The 18,290-nt window shown below is 41.2% G+C and overlaps 1 protein-coding gene across 1 annotated transcript in view; it reads right to left on the reverse strand.

Moving 5' to 3' along the window:
- TIMM50 (translocase of inner mitochondrial membrane 50) overlaps positions 1-18,290 on the reverse strand; it is a 1,096,571-nt gene that overhangs the window by 490,101 nt on the left and 588,180 nt on the right. The gene's annotated exons all lie outside the window — the stretch shown is intronic.

Raw genomic sequence — 18,290 nt, forward strand, 5'->3', positions numbered from 1 at the left:
GCAGCTCACTACTTCCTGGACAGTTTGAAGTTATCCAGACATTATGAATGCTTGACAGACTTGCTAAATGACCGCAAGTTCTTTTTATGTTAGTACCTAGACTCATAGTTACTTATACTACTGCATGCTACCTGAAAAATTAGTGGCAACTCAAATTAAACTGCGCACAGACATTCACATAGCAACTGAAAACCAACACTGCACTCATACGTATTCCTGAAGATCATACATAATCCTCAAGAAAGTAAGATGCATTCTGGCTAAATAGCTCCAATTACACAGCTCAAAACTCTTAGCAGTGATCATCTGCAAAAGAGTACTGCTTCCACGCTCTACTATTGTGACTTGGGCTCTTCCACTGTCACTCCCCGAATACTATGACTAATACATTATGCAATTACAATAGGGCTCCTGTAACAAGTGACAGCTAGTAAGCCAGGGTCCCAATTAGTGAAAAGTTAGGAAATGGCAGATAATAGTCTGAAAAGGAAATTTGACTACAAGTCCCACAAGGTCAAATCCAGCATTTGTCTTGTAGGCCATATCAAAGCCTCAAACTGGTGAAGATATAGCCCAACAATAAAATGGAAGTAACAGCAAAGACGAATCTTTTGTGTTCACATTTCTGAACCATTCTAAACGCAAGATTTAAGAAGTTGCTCAAAAATAGCATGCTAAACACCGTTTCAATGAGATGAATTATTCAAAAAAACAAAATATAGAAAAAATTCCCACAAATTCTGTAATGAGTCAGGACCATTAATACCTATGTATTAATTTCTGCAAAAATACAAGCTCAGTAATAGGTCAAAGCTACTAACCTGAAAACAATGTGTGATGATCCCTTATACTGACTATTCATTCACATGATGCAACTACATTTCCCTTAAAACATACTTAAGCATGTATGCATATGCCTTAGCTGTGCTTAAGATAGACTTTTGGCAGACTCAAAGAAGAAACATCTGAAAGCACTCCCAGGTATAAGCCACAGCCTTCTATGGCTCTTCCCAAGACACAGTTTAACTGGGACAGTCATCCAAATATGGGCACATGTAAATGCCCTTGGTCTTGCAATGGGCTATGATTGGCACCAGATATTCTGTAAACATTCTAAGCACACCAACTGAACCAAAAGGCAAAGAGTTAAATTTATAAATGCAGTCCATTGCTTCAAATCTGACAATACACCACTGATTTTTTTGCATGGGTATATGTGGGAAGGCATCCTTTAGCTACAGAGTCATCATCCATACTTGAGGGGTCGAGAGGGGCAACAGAACTTAGGTCAACATTTTGAATTCTGGAATCCTTAAGAAATTGTTTAGCCTGGACAGATGCAATATATATGTCTTCCAGGGTTAATCTTTTCTGGGTGAAAAGAATAACAACCCTGAGTAAACACCTGTGGTTTCTGCTCTTTGGGGAACTCACTCACTCGGCCTAGAGCTACAGCATGTCTTCTTTTCTTTTGGAACAGGTGGGCTTAGCCTACATTCTGGGTATAAGGCGGAATTGAAGTCTGTAGCCTACTGATATGATGTGTAGAGCCCACTTGTCTTTGCCTATTGCTAGCAGAAAAACGTCACTTGGAATCCGGTCTTTTTGGGGGTGTGGAGAAGGTAGATATGGTATAAGCCAATGTTGTTACCCATTGTGACTTTTGGCCATGACAACCCCATTCTTATTTTTCATCAGTTTGCCATGCTCCTGTTTGTGTAGCCTATCTTTGCCTGTTTGCCTCTCCCTTGCCTCCTGTAGTAACATTATTATGTATTTGTCATGGTAATTTCTGATGCATTTAGGAAAAGGGCAAGCAACGGTCACTTGACAAACTCACTACTCATTTATTTTCTTAAAAACATCTTAAGATGGGCAGCATCTTGTCTAAAGGGGCAGTGAGAAGCCATACCTTGACATCCTCTGGCAAGGAGTAAAGCCTCTGATAGGCATACCCCCAGATGACTGATCAAATCACAGCAGGTACAGAGGGTGCATCTACAGCACCATACCCCTACATAATAGCATGCCTGTTGTCCTATATGGCAGGGCTTTTTTTTGACCAAGAAAGTCCTTCACTTTCATCCTGAACTCCCCTTATAGTAGTAGCATTATCCTTTTTCAGGGTATTTCCCTGATACAAAATCAAATGAGGTTAACAGTTCAGAGTTCTGAAGTGCATGGATACTGATATGCACACTTTCTTGTCAAACAGGTTGATGATTCAAATTTCCCAGTCACTGGAAAAAATGCTTGGTCCTGGATCCTGGATCCAGATCAGATCTCCGCCTGTACTGCAGCAAACATCTTCCGTTGTTTGCATCATTCAGTTTCTTTCCCAGAAGCATTTGAATACTGCAGGAATAGTGTCATAACCGGTTTGCTGCTTGTTTTTGTGTATTCTGTGCATTTATAGGGTTTTTTTATTACCCCTAGTGATGATTTGAACAGTTTTAAATAAATTACAGCTTGACGAACACCTCACAGTGCTGGCTATGAATTTCGGATTGTCTCGGTGGATCTGGGCCATTGTACTTGCCATACTTGTGAGGAAGTGGTGTTCAGAGCTTCCTTTGAGGGGGGAGCCAAAAGACAGATTATCATAATCATCTATATCATATACTCAAGGTAAGATACCAGGGATTTGTAACCCAGCTCCTCTTCACCCTCTAAAAAAGAGAGAGAGAGTTCTTACTCTCGGTCTCTGGAGAGATCTCTTTCCCTTTACACAGAAATGGCCAGCTGATCAAGGTCAAGTGGGGGGTCCTGAATAAAATGGAGGAACTCGTTCAGGCAGCATAGACCAATCCTGTGATGAGGGCTGGTGAGGCAAGGGGCCCACCATATAGAATGGGTTTATATGATGTCTATTGGCAGATATACAAGTACTGGGTGAACAGTTCTCTGCTGAGATCTAGGAGTTTACAGGTTAATAGGTAAGTAATAGGCTAGCTGCCCTTATGGGCCATTTTAAGCCTAGCCAAATGTGGGTATCACACAGCTGCATCTTAAAATCACAAGCACCCTCCTTGTCTACTACAGTGGGGAGTACTGCCTTCCCCTTTTATGAAAGTAATGTATTCTATACAAAGATAATTGGTTCCTTGGTGCAGCAGGATGTGCAAGGAGTTTTAAGATGTAGTTTTAACTTCCATAGCAGCATACATTGACCGCTCTCAGCACTAACAGCCATTAGATCTGCTGACTGGAAACAATGCCTTCTTGAAGCTAACTTCCTTAGACCTACAGATGTCAGATGTACTCAAGAGCACGTCTTTTTTAAGTCTTCTCTTTGTGAGCCGATATCTCTCAACACTTTTTTTTTTTTGTGTAGGACATTTGAGTGCTGCTGTTCAGCAGTCATGGTGGTTTGCTTGGTGAAAGCCAAAAGTCTCATTTGTCTAGTTATAATTGGAGACTTAAATCCCTTCTTCTAATGCCCATGTTGTTAAAGTGCACATAAAAAGAACAAACATGTCACGATCACACCCTAAACAATATACACAGTATACAGTAATCAAAATAAATCTTTCTTGTAGAGGTAAACACAGACTTTCTCAAGGTGGACATGCCACTTACCTGTGCACATGCTGGAAATATTTAACTAACCACAAAACTACAGACAAGTGGTACTCTACAGCAAACAGAACAAAGATTGTTCCTAAAGGGCACATCACTTGCCAATATGGAAGCACATATCTAGCAAAATGCTAGACTGGTGACAGAAATACTGGTTACTGGATTGTGTACATAAACTGGATTAAGAAGGAACAGAAGATGTCAAGTGATAATGCCACCTTTATACAGGAGTGTGCTGAAGGCTCAGGAAAGGTGGAGTCAGCTAACTTGGGGAAAGGTGCTCAGCTTTGGGTAACTGGACAGATCTACAGATTTCACTTGCAATCATCATAAGAGACAATTCCAGTGCAACAATGACCTTTGCACTTCTATAGCACATGTAAAGAGATTAGTAATATCCTGACCCGAGGTCTAAATTATTGAACACTTCTACACTAATGCTATCACTGATGATACCACCTGCTACTGGTGTCAAATGTTCTTCCCTGTAAGAGTTGTTAGTACATATCTATACAATTCTTGACATCACCTGGGCTTTTAGGTTTAGGTGGTGCTATTATGAGCAAACCCCATGGTTTGGGGCCACTTCTGAATTCAATAATATCTATTTCCTGGAGCTTCTCCATACATCAACTTCTTTCTCAATTGGAAAGGAAACTTCCTGTAAGGATGTCCTACTGGCATTATTTTGCAAACATCATGCAGCTTGAACTGACAGTTTTGACAATTATTTAACTTTACCATAAGAAAGTAAAATTCTGCATTTCCTTAAAAGTCAATTCTGTTAACAGTCCTCTACAATGTTTAATATTTGTGACATATCCAATGCATTGACTATGGATACTTAGCAAATTAGTTCCCTTCCCTTTTAAAACAATGAATGCAGCTTTTGTCACCCTCTGTTTAGTTTTACTTTTCCTTCTGCAATGAAAGTCCCTTAGCTGAATTGTTTGGAGGATATGTATGCACACATTGTGCTGTCAGACCAATTCTCACACTAGCATTAATCTATTACAATCTTCTTCTGACACTGTGTTTCCCAAGACTATTTCTGCATCTGCCCACATTTTAAAACTTGTTTTTGCATTTTCATTGTGGCCTCTTGCTTCTTTATCTTTATGTCATTTTCTCTTTTATCATTTTACGCATTTCTTTACAGATGCTGTTTTGCTCTTTATCATTTACTATTTTGGGCTCTGTGCCCTGCAATCTTTATAAAATAGCTTGCTATGTGTGTTTCTAATTCTGCACATACCTGCAAAGCGATTTTTCTTTCTGCACTCTACTTGAACTTTACTCAGGTTTAGACAGTTTCCCCAAGATGCACAATATCTACTATGGTACCTGCACTACCGCTATTTGATACACATTTTTTGTCCTTTGGTTCCATCCTCTCAGTTTAACACTCATTTTTTCTTACCTTTTTTCTTCTTCTTTACATCTTTCACTTTTGTTTGCTCAAATTTAATTTACATCAAAAGAAAAAGCAAAGTTCAGTGGCTTTCAAGGGGTCACTTCTTGCAAACTTAGAGCCTTCTTCCTCATTCTTTCACTACTTTGATATTATATTACCTGTAATTTGAACTCTTAATTAATAAGCAAATTCATAATTTTTTCCTATTGCTTTTAAGTTGGTGTAATACATTTCTGTGGACTAATTGTTCTTTTGCTTGGTACTTAATTTGTATATCTCGTATATTTTTATCATTTTTCTTGGGTTCAGACTATTTAACTTGTCTAGTAAATCTTGGAACCTGCTGTCTGATCCTGTTATTACTTCATAAATGTCATATGGCTTTCATCCTACCATGTTTAAAAGTAATTACTTAAATCTGTCATGTCCAAAATACTTGGATTACAACCATAACTAAAACATGGTACCCAACACTTCCACTGTGAGATTATCTTATGTGCATTTGTCTATATCAAAAGTTGGCAGATTAGGGATCTGTACGGATACCATTTTCATTATTTATGGGCTTTAACTTCTTAATCCTTGTCACTTCAGTTTCCCTTTGATATGCCTTATTCATCCTTCTGTCCTCCCTTTGTGACAGTCTCTAGTATATTCAGAAAAGTCATCTAGCGTTGTGATTACTATTTGCCTAAAGTAAATCCCTCACTGTAGTTTCTAGCGGGAAAATGCCTAAGCAACCAATTCAAATTGAAAAAACAGTTTTCTAACACGTGAAATTAATTTTTATCACCAATTTTCTTAAGGTCATGTATGGTATCTTTTAAAAGGGAAAAAAAATCAGTGGAGTTCAACTAGCTAGACACAGCCACACAATCTCCATCCGCTGACATTTTGTAATACAAAAGCATGTAAATGGGGAAGGTATCAGGGAGCAGGGTAGCAATTCACATTAGTATTAAATAATACAATACAGGTTGCAATCACTGAAATCCGCTTTACTGAACAAGCCACATGGGCATCCCGCTTACTGTAATGTGACATGAAGCTTAATGTCAAAAGAAAATAATCCTATTTTTCAAACACTTAAAAAAACATATCTAAAAACATAAATCAAACAACTGGACAATGGAAGAATAACATACAATAATGCTTACACATAATTAATCAGCTTGACAGCTTGGTTTTTATTTCCTTATTTTCAACTCGGCCATTGGCAATCTCGTATTCCCACCTTCCACCAAACAAAAATATCTAATGATTTTTTTTGGGGGGAAAGTGATCCCCACAGCTTCAGCAAGTTTCCCCAGAAAAATAAACAAAAGAAGGGAGCCTGGCTACTTACTGATCAGTGCCCACAAGAGGTCTGACAATAAAATTACACTAATCCCTGTATTTTTATGCCTGTAAAAATCACATCAGATTTTCACAAGGAACTGTCTGGTGAGCTGCGAGAGAAGGGTTTGAATTTTCCAACACTACAGCACACCTCATACAAGCCATCAATAGACATTTAGTATTACTTTTGTGTTAATCTCTCCATTCTGATTGAAAGACTGAGCAGCAAAATTCTCCAACCAGCCTTTAATTAAACATTTCTAAAAGTGCAGATGAAACCAGGAGGATCCTATTTTATTCATCTCAGAGGGATACATATATCATTAAGTCTGTTCACCTGTTGCTACAGAGGACTCTATATTAACAACTAATTTTACACGGTGGACGCAAGTAACTACTGCTCAGGAGCTCATTGCAATACAATGCACAAAAACACACCCACATAAATTTTTGTGGTACAATGAAGAAAGGCTTAACAAAACTGAACATCTGAGGAGGGAGGAAAATATGTATACACTAGCAAAATAATGGACAGTACTTTAAAGAACTGCAGCATGCAAATGATGTTCCACAAAATGGCTTAATATTCCCAATGGACAGAATCAGCATTCACATTTTGTGTTATGGTTTAACAATTTGAAGGTGGGGTACTATGACAAAGTTCACCAAAGACTGCAATAAAGGGTTGACTATGTTCATCTCCCTATTTTTTGGTTCCAGAGAAGCTTGTGCAAGATTACCTATACCACCAGCCTGACAGCACTGTGCACTTTAGGCCGGGTTAGTCCAGTGATCATTTCCCCATTCATACAGAAAAAGATATTGCCCTTGTCATTCGTTATCTGCCATGTCTATTTTCTCATTTCTTTTGACCCACTCCTTCCAGAAGCAACAAAAGTGATGTTTCAACATGGAACACAGAAACATGTCATAGCAAGTTATGAGCATACATTACAAATACAAAACAGTTTAGAAATGGTTTTCCTCATGACCTTAATCAGAAATAATCTGAAACAGAAAGTCAATCAGTAGAAAAAGTAAGAAGGACTTGTCAGAACATAGGAGTGGTGGGTGAAGCTTGGGCAAAAAGTCCAGACTTACAGAAAATAAAACTGTAAGAATAGATGGAAAGAAAACCAGTCTGCAGTTGTCTCCATTACAACTAAATTAACAGAGCTAAGCAAAAATGCAATAATACCAATACTGTAAAAACTGAGGTGGTTTAACAATTTAGCTCCAAATGCAACACACGAGATGGAAGGAGGATGTCCCTGACCATTACTAAAATCTCTGAGAATAAGCAGGTGGTACTATCATGCCAACACCAGTAAAATAAAATGCTATAAATCTATCGTACAAGTAAGTTGACACTGATGGCCTGATACTGCATCATACGGACCAGAAAACAGTGCAAAATGTCATATTTTGTGATTATTTCATCAAAAGCATAATAAAATATATGTGGAAGAACTTCTAAATTCAGTTATGGTCCCAGCAAATACAGGGGAGCATGGAGATGTCATAACACAGTAATAGACTAGAAATGAGAAAACTTCTTTTTCCCAATCATAATACTTTTGACAAGAACAGACTGCAGCTGAAATAGCAGCTTGCAAACAAAACAATTCTAACACATAAGCATGCACTCAGACCCTTGTCGTGTTACTAAATAACAAAAGTTATGCCCCACAGTTTCAGGGTTTTGGTTCAAACATGCATGCCTCTGGTCACAGTCTGTGTGGGTTATCCTTGTACTATGGTTTTCACTCACCTTCAAAAAGCACGTTGCTACAATAGTCACTCTAAGTTCTTCATGTTTCTTTTACCATTTGCCCTCACCCTTGTGGGCACAGTCATGACTGAAAAAGGTCTGAGAAGTCTATTGCAATGAATAATACTGTTAATAATGGTTACTTATCTTTCCATGGGCATTGTGAAAGTTTGCAAAATATTTTGCCATGTATAGTGACAAAGCATTGTAAAGGTTACTTTAAGTGGTGCCTTGCAAATTGATTAATATTACACTGTTACCTTACTATTAGTGGCCTTGACGTGGTACAAGTGCAGAAATATTATTGAAGTACAAGTTGACAATCCCTAACCCAAAATTCTGAAATCCGAAAAGCTCTGAAATCCAAAGTTTTTTTCGTTCACTTGTTGGCCTAGCACACTGCTCAGCGCTCATACTAATAGCAGTGCGCAAGTGCACCTGCTCCTCACTGATATCTTTATTATTCTGTTATTTTCACTGTGAAAATGTCTAAAAGAGCTACAGACACTCCAATGGGTAAAACTGAGAAAAAGAAAAGGAAACATCAGTCGTTATAAATAATGCAGAAGGTGGAGTTAGTTATTGCAGAAACTTGATCATGATGTGTCCATGTGGCATCTCACTGAAGAATATGGTGTCGAAACTACCACTGTGTATGATTTAAAGAAGCAGAAAGACAAATTGATCAAGTTACTCAAGTTTTATAATGACAGTGATGACCATAAACTAATGAAAGATAGGAAAACATTGAATAAGGCAAAAAAAATGAAGACCTAGATCATATGTTGGAGTGGATTCGACAAAAGAAGTGAAAGTATGCCACTGACTGGTTTGTTGATCATGAAACAAGCATGATATCATGAAGAACTTAAAATTGAAGGTGGCTGTCAATATCCAGAAGGCTGACTGCAGAAATTTAAGAAGCGTAACGGTTTAAAATATCTAAAAATGTGTGGCAAAAAAGCTTTGGCTGTTCCTGAAGCAGCTGAAAATTATATTGACGAATTTGCCAAGATAATATCTGATGAAATGTGATGAATAAGTGTACAATGCTGATGAAACAGCTCTCTACTGGCATTACGTCCCTAAGAAAAGACATTAATAATGGATGACGAGAAAGCACCAACAGGCTGCAAGGATGCTAAAGATAGGTTCACTATTCTTGGGTGTGCCAATGTTGCAGGCACACAAGGTGAAGTTGGCAGTAATTGGCAAAGGCAAACATTCAAGATGCCTGAAAGTTGTATGCCATTTACCCATGCATTATTAAGCAAAGAAGAAAGCATGGGTTACCACAGAAATGTTTTCTGACTGGTTGAATAACCACTTTGTACCAGAGGCTCAAGCTTATTGCAGGCAAGCTGGACTGGAAGAAAACTGTAAAATGTTACTGTTCCTGGACAACTGTTCTGCACATCCCCCTGATGAACTTCTTGTGAAAAGCAAAGTAATGTTTTTGGAATCGTCCTCCTGTGAATGTTGCATCATTATTGCAGCCTTGTGACCAGGAAATTTTACGATCAATGAAGAGCAAGTACAAAAAACATTTTTTAAACTCTGCAGTCAACGGAGGTGTAGGAATCCAAGACTTCCAGACAGAGTTCAGTGTTAAGGATACAATTTACGCAGTTGCTAATGCTTGGAAGGATGTTAAAAAAAAAAAAAAAAAGTTATGTACTTACCATAACATTCCATGTGAGTTGTTCATCTCGCCTTCATTCTTACTGATGGGTTCGGAGCAGATCCCTCAGCTCTGAGTTGGCCTACTACAAAGCTCGAGGCCAAGTCCCTATCCCATGATGCACCTAGAGTTACCCCAGATCTTGTTTACTGCGTATAATAATAACATATGCCATTCTATAACTCCATAAGAGAAAATATAGAAGGGTTGAGTGGCCAGGAAGGCTCTAGCATCTCGGTCTTCTGAGAGCCAAGGAGGAAGGGACGTAAGAATGAAGGCGCGATGAACAACTCACATGGAACGTTATGGTAAGTACATAACTTCTTTATGTGAAGTTGTTCTATCTCGCCGTTCATTCCTACTGATTGGTAGCATCCCAGGCACCATCTATCTCAGGTGGATCCAAAGGAGGCCCTATCCCTGGAAGCCCTGTCAACTTTGTAATAAGTGATAAAGGTATGACTTCTTGACCAAGTGGCTGCTGCACAAATGTTATCAATAGGAAGTCTAGCTGAAAAAGCAGAGAATGTAGAAACTGCTCTGGTTGAATAAGCTTTAATTTTATGCTGCAAAGGCATACTGGCAGCTGAATAAGCAAATGTGATACAATCAGATAATCATTTAGACAGAGCTGTTTTAGCCACTGGCATACCTTTCCTGGCATCTGAAAAGGAAACAAAAAGCTGTTCCAATTTCCTAAAATCTTTTGTTCTAAGTAAAATCTGAGCTGTCTGTGAACATCAAGATTGTGCATCATGTATTCTAGGTTGCTGGAGTGATTGGGGTTTGTTCGAAGGGAGACTCTGTCAGCATGGAAAATCAAGTAAGGAGGTTTAATGGACAAGGCCTTAAGTTCTGACACTCTGCGGGCAGAAGTAATAGCCACTAAAAAGATAGTCTTCCATGACAAAAATTTGAGGTCTCATGAAGAAGCTGGTTCAAATGGAGGAAGAATGATACGGGAAAGCATAAAATTTAGATTCCATGGGGAATAGGGAGATTTCACAGGTGGTCTGAGATGAAAGGTCCATTTGAGAAAGGCTTTGGATAATTTGTATGACATAATATTCAATCCTTCAAATCCAAGATGAAAGTTAGAAATGGCAGCAAGTTGAACATGGACTGTTGCAGCTGCAGCTCCTTTATTGAAGATCATGGTCACAAACTCTAGTACAGAGGCCGTAGGGGCTTGGTAAAGATCAATATTGTTTTTAGAGGCCCATACAGAAATTTTTTTCCATTTGCTAAAGTATAGCTTCCTCGTAGAGGATTTATGAGAGGATACGAGAATTTTTTTCATCTCATTGGAAAGGTTATGGAACCTGGCTATGATGGGAATTGAAGCAGCCAAGCTGTTAGCGTCAGGGGCTGCAGAGATGGAAGAAATTTTCCCGACGAGTCAGAAGGTCCGGAACTGGGTCCAGAATCCAAGGGTCCTCCAAAAGAAGTCGTCGAAGGAAGGGGAACCAAATCTGATGAGGCCAATGAGGGGCTATTAGAATGATGGTCCTTCCCAGAGTTTTTGCTTTCTGTAGAACCTTGGGTATCAACGGGATTGGTGGAAAGGCACAGAGGAGACTCGGAGGCCAATCATGAACGAGTGCGTCCCTTGGGGCTTCTCCCGGAGGGGGAATCAGGGCAAAGTAACTTCTGAATTTCGTGTTCATGTGGCAGGCAAAAAGGTCGCAGCAAGGCTGGCCCCACCTGCGGAATATCCTGTCCGCTATTTCTTTCTTGAGGGACCATTCATGGAGCAACAAAATTTGCTCTGCTCAGCTTGTCTGCTATCATCACGTTGGATTTCCCCAGGATGTGTGTTGCTAACAGAAAGTGCTGGGTGCATATAGCCCACTGCCATACTCTAAGGGCCTCAAGATAAAGGGGATATGACCTGGTTCCTCCTTGTTTGTTCAAGTACCAGACCACTGACATGTCGTTTGTCTGAACTGCAATCATACCCAGAGGAAGAGAGCCCTGGAAGTACTGCAATGCCAAAAATACTGCTCTCATCTCTAAGACACTGATATGCAGATGTGTCTCTGGATCGGTCCATGTGCCTTGGGCTGTCCTTCCCTGAAAATGCCCCACCCTATAAGGGAAGCGTGCATGGTCACTGTGGCTGCTGGTGGGGGTAAAACAAAGGGACGTCCTATCGTGACATGAAGTGAGGTCAACCACCACTGAAGCTCCTTTTTGCAGGAGTTTGTGATTATCAGGTGAGACATGGGAAGCTCTTGGTAAGACCACTGAGTGAACAACAGCCACTGCAGTATCTGCATGTGCATACGACCCAGCGGTATGGCCAGAATTGCTGCTTCCATCATATCTAAAAATTTTAGAACTTCTGATGCTGGAGTCTTGCTTTTGGATATCAGAATGCGGACCTGCTGATGGAGTAGTAAGACTCTTTCTACTGGAAGTCTTAGCATGGTGGTGGTGGTGTCCAGTTTTGCTCTGATAAAGGCAGTATGCTCCGATTGCGACAAGGCAGATTTTTCTGAGTTTATTGTAATGCCCAGCTGGCTGCAGAGTGACAGAGTGGATTCCCTGGCGTGAATGAGTTGATGCCTGGTGGTGGCGGTGAGGAGCCAATCGTCCAGGTACGGAAACACCTGGAATCCTAAATGTCTCAGGTGAACCGTGAACACAGCCATGCATTTGGTGAACACTCTGGGGGCTGTAGTGAGACCAAAGGGCAGGGCTCAAAATTGGTAATGATTGGCTCCCAGCCGGAAGTGCAGATGATCCCTGGATGGTCTAGCCATTTTTATGTGGTAGTACGCATCCTGGAGATCCATCGAGCACATCCAATTGTCTTTCCCTAGGAAGGGAAGTATTGACTGAAGCGTGACCATCCAAAACTTCTCTTTCTTGACAGATTTGTTTAGCCTGTTGAGGTCCAATATAGTTTTCCAGTCCCCTGTCATTTTTGGAACTAAACAGAATGTTGAGTAAGTTCCGGATCCTGTCTGGTCTGCTGGGACTGGTTGGATGACTCTTTTTCTTAGCAATGTTTGGACCTCTACTGTTGCTTGTTCCCTGTAACTGGGTGGAACTTCCGGGATTTTTCTTGTCGGTGGAGGGGGTGTGGCGAATGGAATAAAGTATGCTCTGGAAATGATACTTTGTACCCAGTTGTAGTTTGTTATTTTGAGCCAGGCATCTGGGTACAAAGATAAGCAACCCCAGACTGCCTCCAGAGCAGGACAGTCAGGCCTTCTTTCAGGAGCTCTGGTAGGACTTCCCAAAGAAGTGATCTCTGTTGCCCTGGTTTTGCAGACCCCCTGTACCACGTGGGCGGCATCTTCCATTATTGCCCCCTCCTCTGCCCCTAGAGGGGGGTTTGCCACGTGTGTACTGAAAGGCTCCTCGGGCTTTTCAGAACCACATTTTCCCTCCCCTTTCACCCTTGGGGTATGATCTGGTAGGGGTGGAAAAATGGACTCCGATGGCAGAGTCTTTCCCTCCTGCTCACACCTGGTCAGTTTCCTTAACTTTGGGCCAGAAAAGTGACGAGCCATCAAAAGGGGTATTCACAAAGGATGACTTGAAGGGCTCCGCGAAGGAACACAAGCGCATCCAGGAGTGCCTCCCAAGAGCAACTCCTGTACCTGCTGCCCTGCTCGTTCCATCAGCTGCATATGAAATGAGGCGCATGGGTGAGTTAACAATGGAGTTGAGGGTAGCAAGCTGGGAGGCAACTTTGTCTGTAGCTCCTGCAGCTACTGTACCCTGAAGAGATCTCCCAGATCTTTAAGGAGATCTCTTTGTAGTCTCGTGAAATGAGTTAAGTAGTTAAGCGAACGGAGTGCAAAAGTCACTGAACTAAACATGCCCTTCCCATATCTATCCATGATCTTGGAGTCTCTGTTAGGAGGCTGGATAGAAGAGGAAGCTACTGACATTTCCTTTTTGGTGGCTGCCGTCACCACCATGGCATCAACTGGCACACATTTGGTCAAAAAGGATTCATCTTGGGGAGCAGATATAAACTTATTAGGCTTCCTAGGGACAGGTTCCATGGTGTCTAGAGACTCCCACACCCTTCGTGAGACCAGCTCCATAAGCTCATTGAAGGGAGGAGACACCCAAGAGGTTGGGGGCTGAGACCTGTAAGCCTTCAGGAGAACAGACTCGTCTTCAGTAGGGTTTGTGGACTGCCAGTCACTCCTCTGCCTAAGGATTTCAAGCATCTCTGCAAAAGAGATATCCTCAGAGGGGGACCGCGGGGACCCTTCTGATTCATCCAAGTCAGTATCAGATGTTGGAGACTCCTGAGGAGAGTCTAGATGTTTCCTCTCACTGGGAACCTCATCAGTGGGAGCTTCTGGTGTGGTCTCGGAAGAGCACGGGCCACCCAATGGGGCTTCCTGAGGCTCTAGGTCTCTGTTTTACCAGGATCTGTGAAGCAGACACAGGCGCTTTAGGGAATGAAGAAGCTGGACCTGAGATTCAGGATGTCTTAGGAGACATAACTCTTCTCATGGCTTCGAAGGCACCCCTGCTCTGATGCGAAGGGACCGACGGATCCGAGGAAACAGTCGATACCCACGGCACCGGGACAGTGGGCTCCAAGCCTGAGGTAGGAGCCGAGCTCATCCAAGCCAAAACCCCGAGAGGCAGTGTCGGAACAGACAAGTCGGTTCAACTATCCTCCCCGAACCCGACCAGAGTGTGATCTGCACCAAGGACGTCAGAGTGAATGGAGCCGAAGACACTGGAGCAGGCATCAGCTCCGAAGGTTCCACAATCAACAAGTCTGACTTCCCTGGCTCTGAAGGACCGGTATAGCTCAGAGGAGGAAGAGTTGTAGCTGGCATAAGGGTCTTCAGCTCCAAAGCCACCTGGGTCGGATCCGATAACAATTTTGCAAAGGCCGGTGCCTGTAAAAGCTTCTGCACCACATGATTCAAATCAAAATCTGAAAATCTAACAGAAGACCGAGATGAATGGATCGATGGTGGTACCAACTGAAGTAAAGGAGATTTTGGAATTTCGGATACTGGTTCCAAAACCAGGGACCGCCAATGAAAAGAAAAGAAAAGACAGTCTGCTCCGAGAACTATGGAGCCGATGTCACAGACTTTTTTGATTTTTTTGATTCCATGGAAGTCTTGGAAGACTGAGGACTTACTAGATCCATCCTGGTTACTCAAAGCCTCCTGGAAAGAAGGTTTCAATAAACCCCTATCAATGAGTTTCCTCTTTCTATCATAGAGAACCCCAGAAGAAAAGGAATGGCATATGGAGCAGGTTTCTTGCAAGTGTAATGCACCTAAGCAATAAACACAATTGACATGACTGCCAGTGACAGACTTCTGCCCACGTTTAGGGCATTTTTTAAACTCTGACTTAGGGTGTTTGTCCTGGTCATCAGCCATGACAGAGAAACGGACACACCCAACAACAATCAAATGTATGAATAAGCCTTCTAATAAAAAGACAGGCTAAATATAAGCACACAAGTCCTTCAAACTAAGGCTAACAAATCACACACACACACTATTTACGCAGATAATATAAATTAGTGACAAAATCACTAAATACAAATAACCAAGCTATACACTACTAAAGTTAACTCTAATAACTATAAAGCTGTGACAAAGGTCACTAACTAAGCACACAATACTATATCCAAGAAAAAGGTGACAGAAGGTCACTGTTTAAACAACTTTCAGTCAGAACTTTAAATAGGCCTAATTAAAAAACGACGCCAAATATTAAGCTATGAAAAAGGCACACAAGGGAAGGGAAACTACAGATAAAGCTGTAAGAGCTTAGCTAACTAACTATATTTTGAAGAAAATATCAACAATATTTTGAAATATAATAAAAGTAAGGTTTTTACTGGCCCGAGCTAGCGAGAACCTCCGATCTGTTGCAGCGGCAAACTAAATCTGAGGTAACTCCAGGTACATCATGGGATAGGGACTCGGCCTAGAGCTATTTGAAAACCTCTAGCTTTGTAGTAGATCGGCTCAGAACCCATCAGTAAGAATGAACGGCGAGATAGAACAACTTCACATTCGACTTTAACTCATGCTTGGCAAAAATTTGGCCTACAATAATGTTTGAAAATGAACCAACAGATGAAGACTTTGAAGGATTTTGTATCACTGTTGAGGAAGAGAATATCTAACCTCGTAACTTATGATAGAAGTTTATCGGTCACAAGTGTAAACATCTTAAAGGAAGCTGACATAGAAGAAATGTTAAACATTAACAATGATGCACCTGTTGTGCATTCCTTGAGCAATGGAGAAAGTGCTGCAATGGTGTTAAATGCAGATAAGCATGATGACGGTGATGATGAGGACATTGTGGACACTACTATGGTGGAAATGTGTGATCAGCTAATTGCAGGCCTTGAACAACTTTGCCACCTAAGATTCCTGTTCCTGGCCCATCATCAGAGGTCTGACTACATCTTGACAGTCACAATCCATGATCCAACCTCGCACCTTCTGCAGCACCTTCTAATTACAGTGTGTGTGTGTGTGTGTGTGTGTGTGTGTGTGTGTGTGTGTGTGTGTGTGTGTGTGTGTGTGTGTGCGTGTGCGGAAGGAGATCAGTGAGCAGTTCCAACAATCTTTTGACTCTTCCTCTAAATAAATGTGCATCTGAATTTTGAAAAAAATAGTTGTTTCAATTCTTCATAGCACAGCATACAAGGTTTATGCAATGTAGTTTCACTGCTGTCATGTCATCTACTACTAGTAGTAAACATTAATTGTAAATTTTGACTCCTAATTAAGCTGCATTCGTTGTCTGAGAGCTCTAAAATCTGAAAAAATCTGAAATTTGAAAGTCGGCTGGTCCCATGGGTTTCAGATTAAGAATGGTCTTACTTGTATTACCGCCCTTCTTAACGTAATAACCAACCTCCTGAAAAAAGGTATTACTTAGCTAAGTTAAACTGGTTAACATTATTCAACAAACTATGACGTCACACCATTATTCCCAAACAAACAAAGCAGCCACATCAGTTCACCATGTAAATATCAGGAGCTTGCAGATGTATAATACAATGAAACTTGTGAAGATTTCCAAAAAAGAGCTCATTATGAAACCAAAGGTTTCAAAGACTTGTAAAGATTCAAAAACTAAAAAAGTACAGTTGTCACACTAACCATGATTATAGATATTTGAGTAGATCAATATCACAGTACTAATCCCTGTGTCTTACTGCCTTGCAGAAGTCTACGATCAGCCCAAACTCCACATTTTTTTCCTCATCCCTAGCCAATGAACATCCAATGGCTGACCTCAGAATATAAAAGGGGTATCCTGTGGCACCATTCTAAATTCTATCTAGACAGTGAGTAACAGTCTGATGCCTGATGACAGTGTGAACCTTACAGAGGTCAAGAGACCTTTTTGGAGAGGTATAGTGGAAAGTTATCAGCCATGTTTTACAGGTAAAGGTAGGGGATGATGGTGGATAAAAACTAACCATCTGAAATACTTTCCTCTCCACTATCTCCCTGGAATGGGGGGGGGTGGCATGACAGGGCAGAAGACAGAGGGGTAGGAGGGTAGAAATTTGTACTGCAACACTGATCTACTCAAACATTTACAATTATAGCATGTGTGACAATCATACTATGTTCTTTGTAGTTAATGTTGTTGTAATGATTCTTGGGAGGACTCCCAAAGCTACTAGTTGGGGGGGGGGGGTATTCTGTCTATTGGCCTTTTGGAAACCAGGTTTTGTTGGATAGCAGTTGCAAACCTTGCCCTAGCACTGAAGACAGTGATTAAAATGTAGTGTTTAGTGAAGGTGTGGACAGACGTCCACATGGCAGCATCCACAATAGCCTGTACAGGAATACCTTTAAGAAAGGCAGTGGTGGCCACGCTGTGTCTGGTGGAGTAGGTCCTAATAATTAGGTACTGAATTGCCATGACAGGCATAACAGAAGGTAATCCAGTTGGTTATCCATTTAGAGAGAAGTCTGTTTGGAGGAGACTGGTATGCCTTCTTTTCCTTCTGCAAATCCCACCAACAGTCGGGGCTGCTTTGTTAAACAATTTTGTCCTTTCCAGCTAATACCTGACCTGTCAGTGTACATCCAGGGACTGCAAGACTTGCACTGCTTTATTCTGTAGGCTAGGGAAGAATGCTGGGAAATGAGAAGCTTGATTTAAAGAGAGATCTGACACGTCTTTGGGCATGAAGGTGGAATTAGTTGTAAGAGTTACCCTATCCCTATGGAACACAGTGAAGGGTTCTTTGCACATCAGACTTTGTAGCTTCAAAACTCACCTGGCTAAAGTAATGGTTATCAGCAGGGCAATCTTCCACATGAACATTGTTAATGGAGCAGAAGTTGCTGGCTCAAAAGGTAGTAATCTCAGTTCATGTAAGACATAGTTTAAAGCCTAGGTAGGTACAGGGTTCCTGCTGGGAAGGTCAAAGACGTATAACCCCTTTAAGGAAAAGTTGCAGGAGAAGGTGAGAATAGATAGGGGGAGCAGGTAAGACAAGCAGAGACAGCTGAAGTATG

Source organism: Protopterus annectens, chromosome 1.part0, assembly GCF_019279795.1.
Source record: "Protopterus annectens isolate FY-2018-M chromosome 1.part0, PAN1.0, whole genome shotgun sequence".
NCBI lineage: Eukaryota > Metazoa > Chordata > Ceratodontiformes > Protopteridae > Protopterus > Protopterus annectens.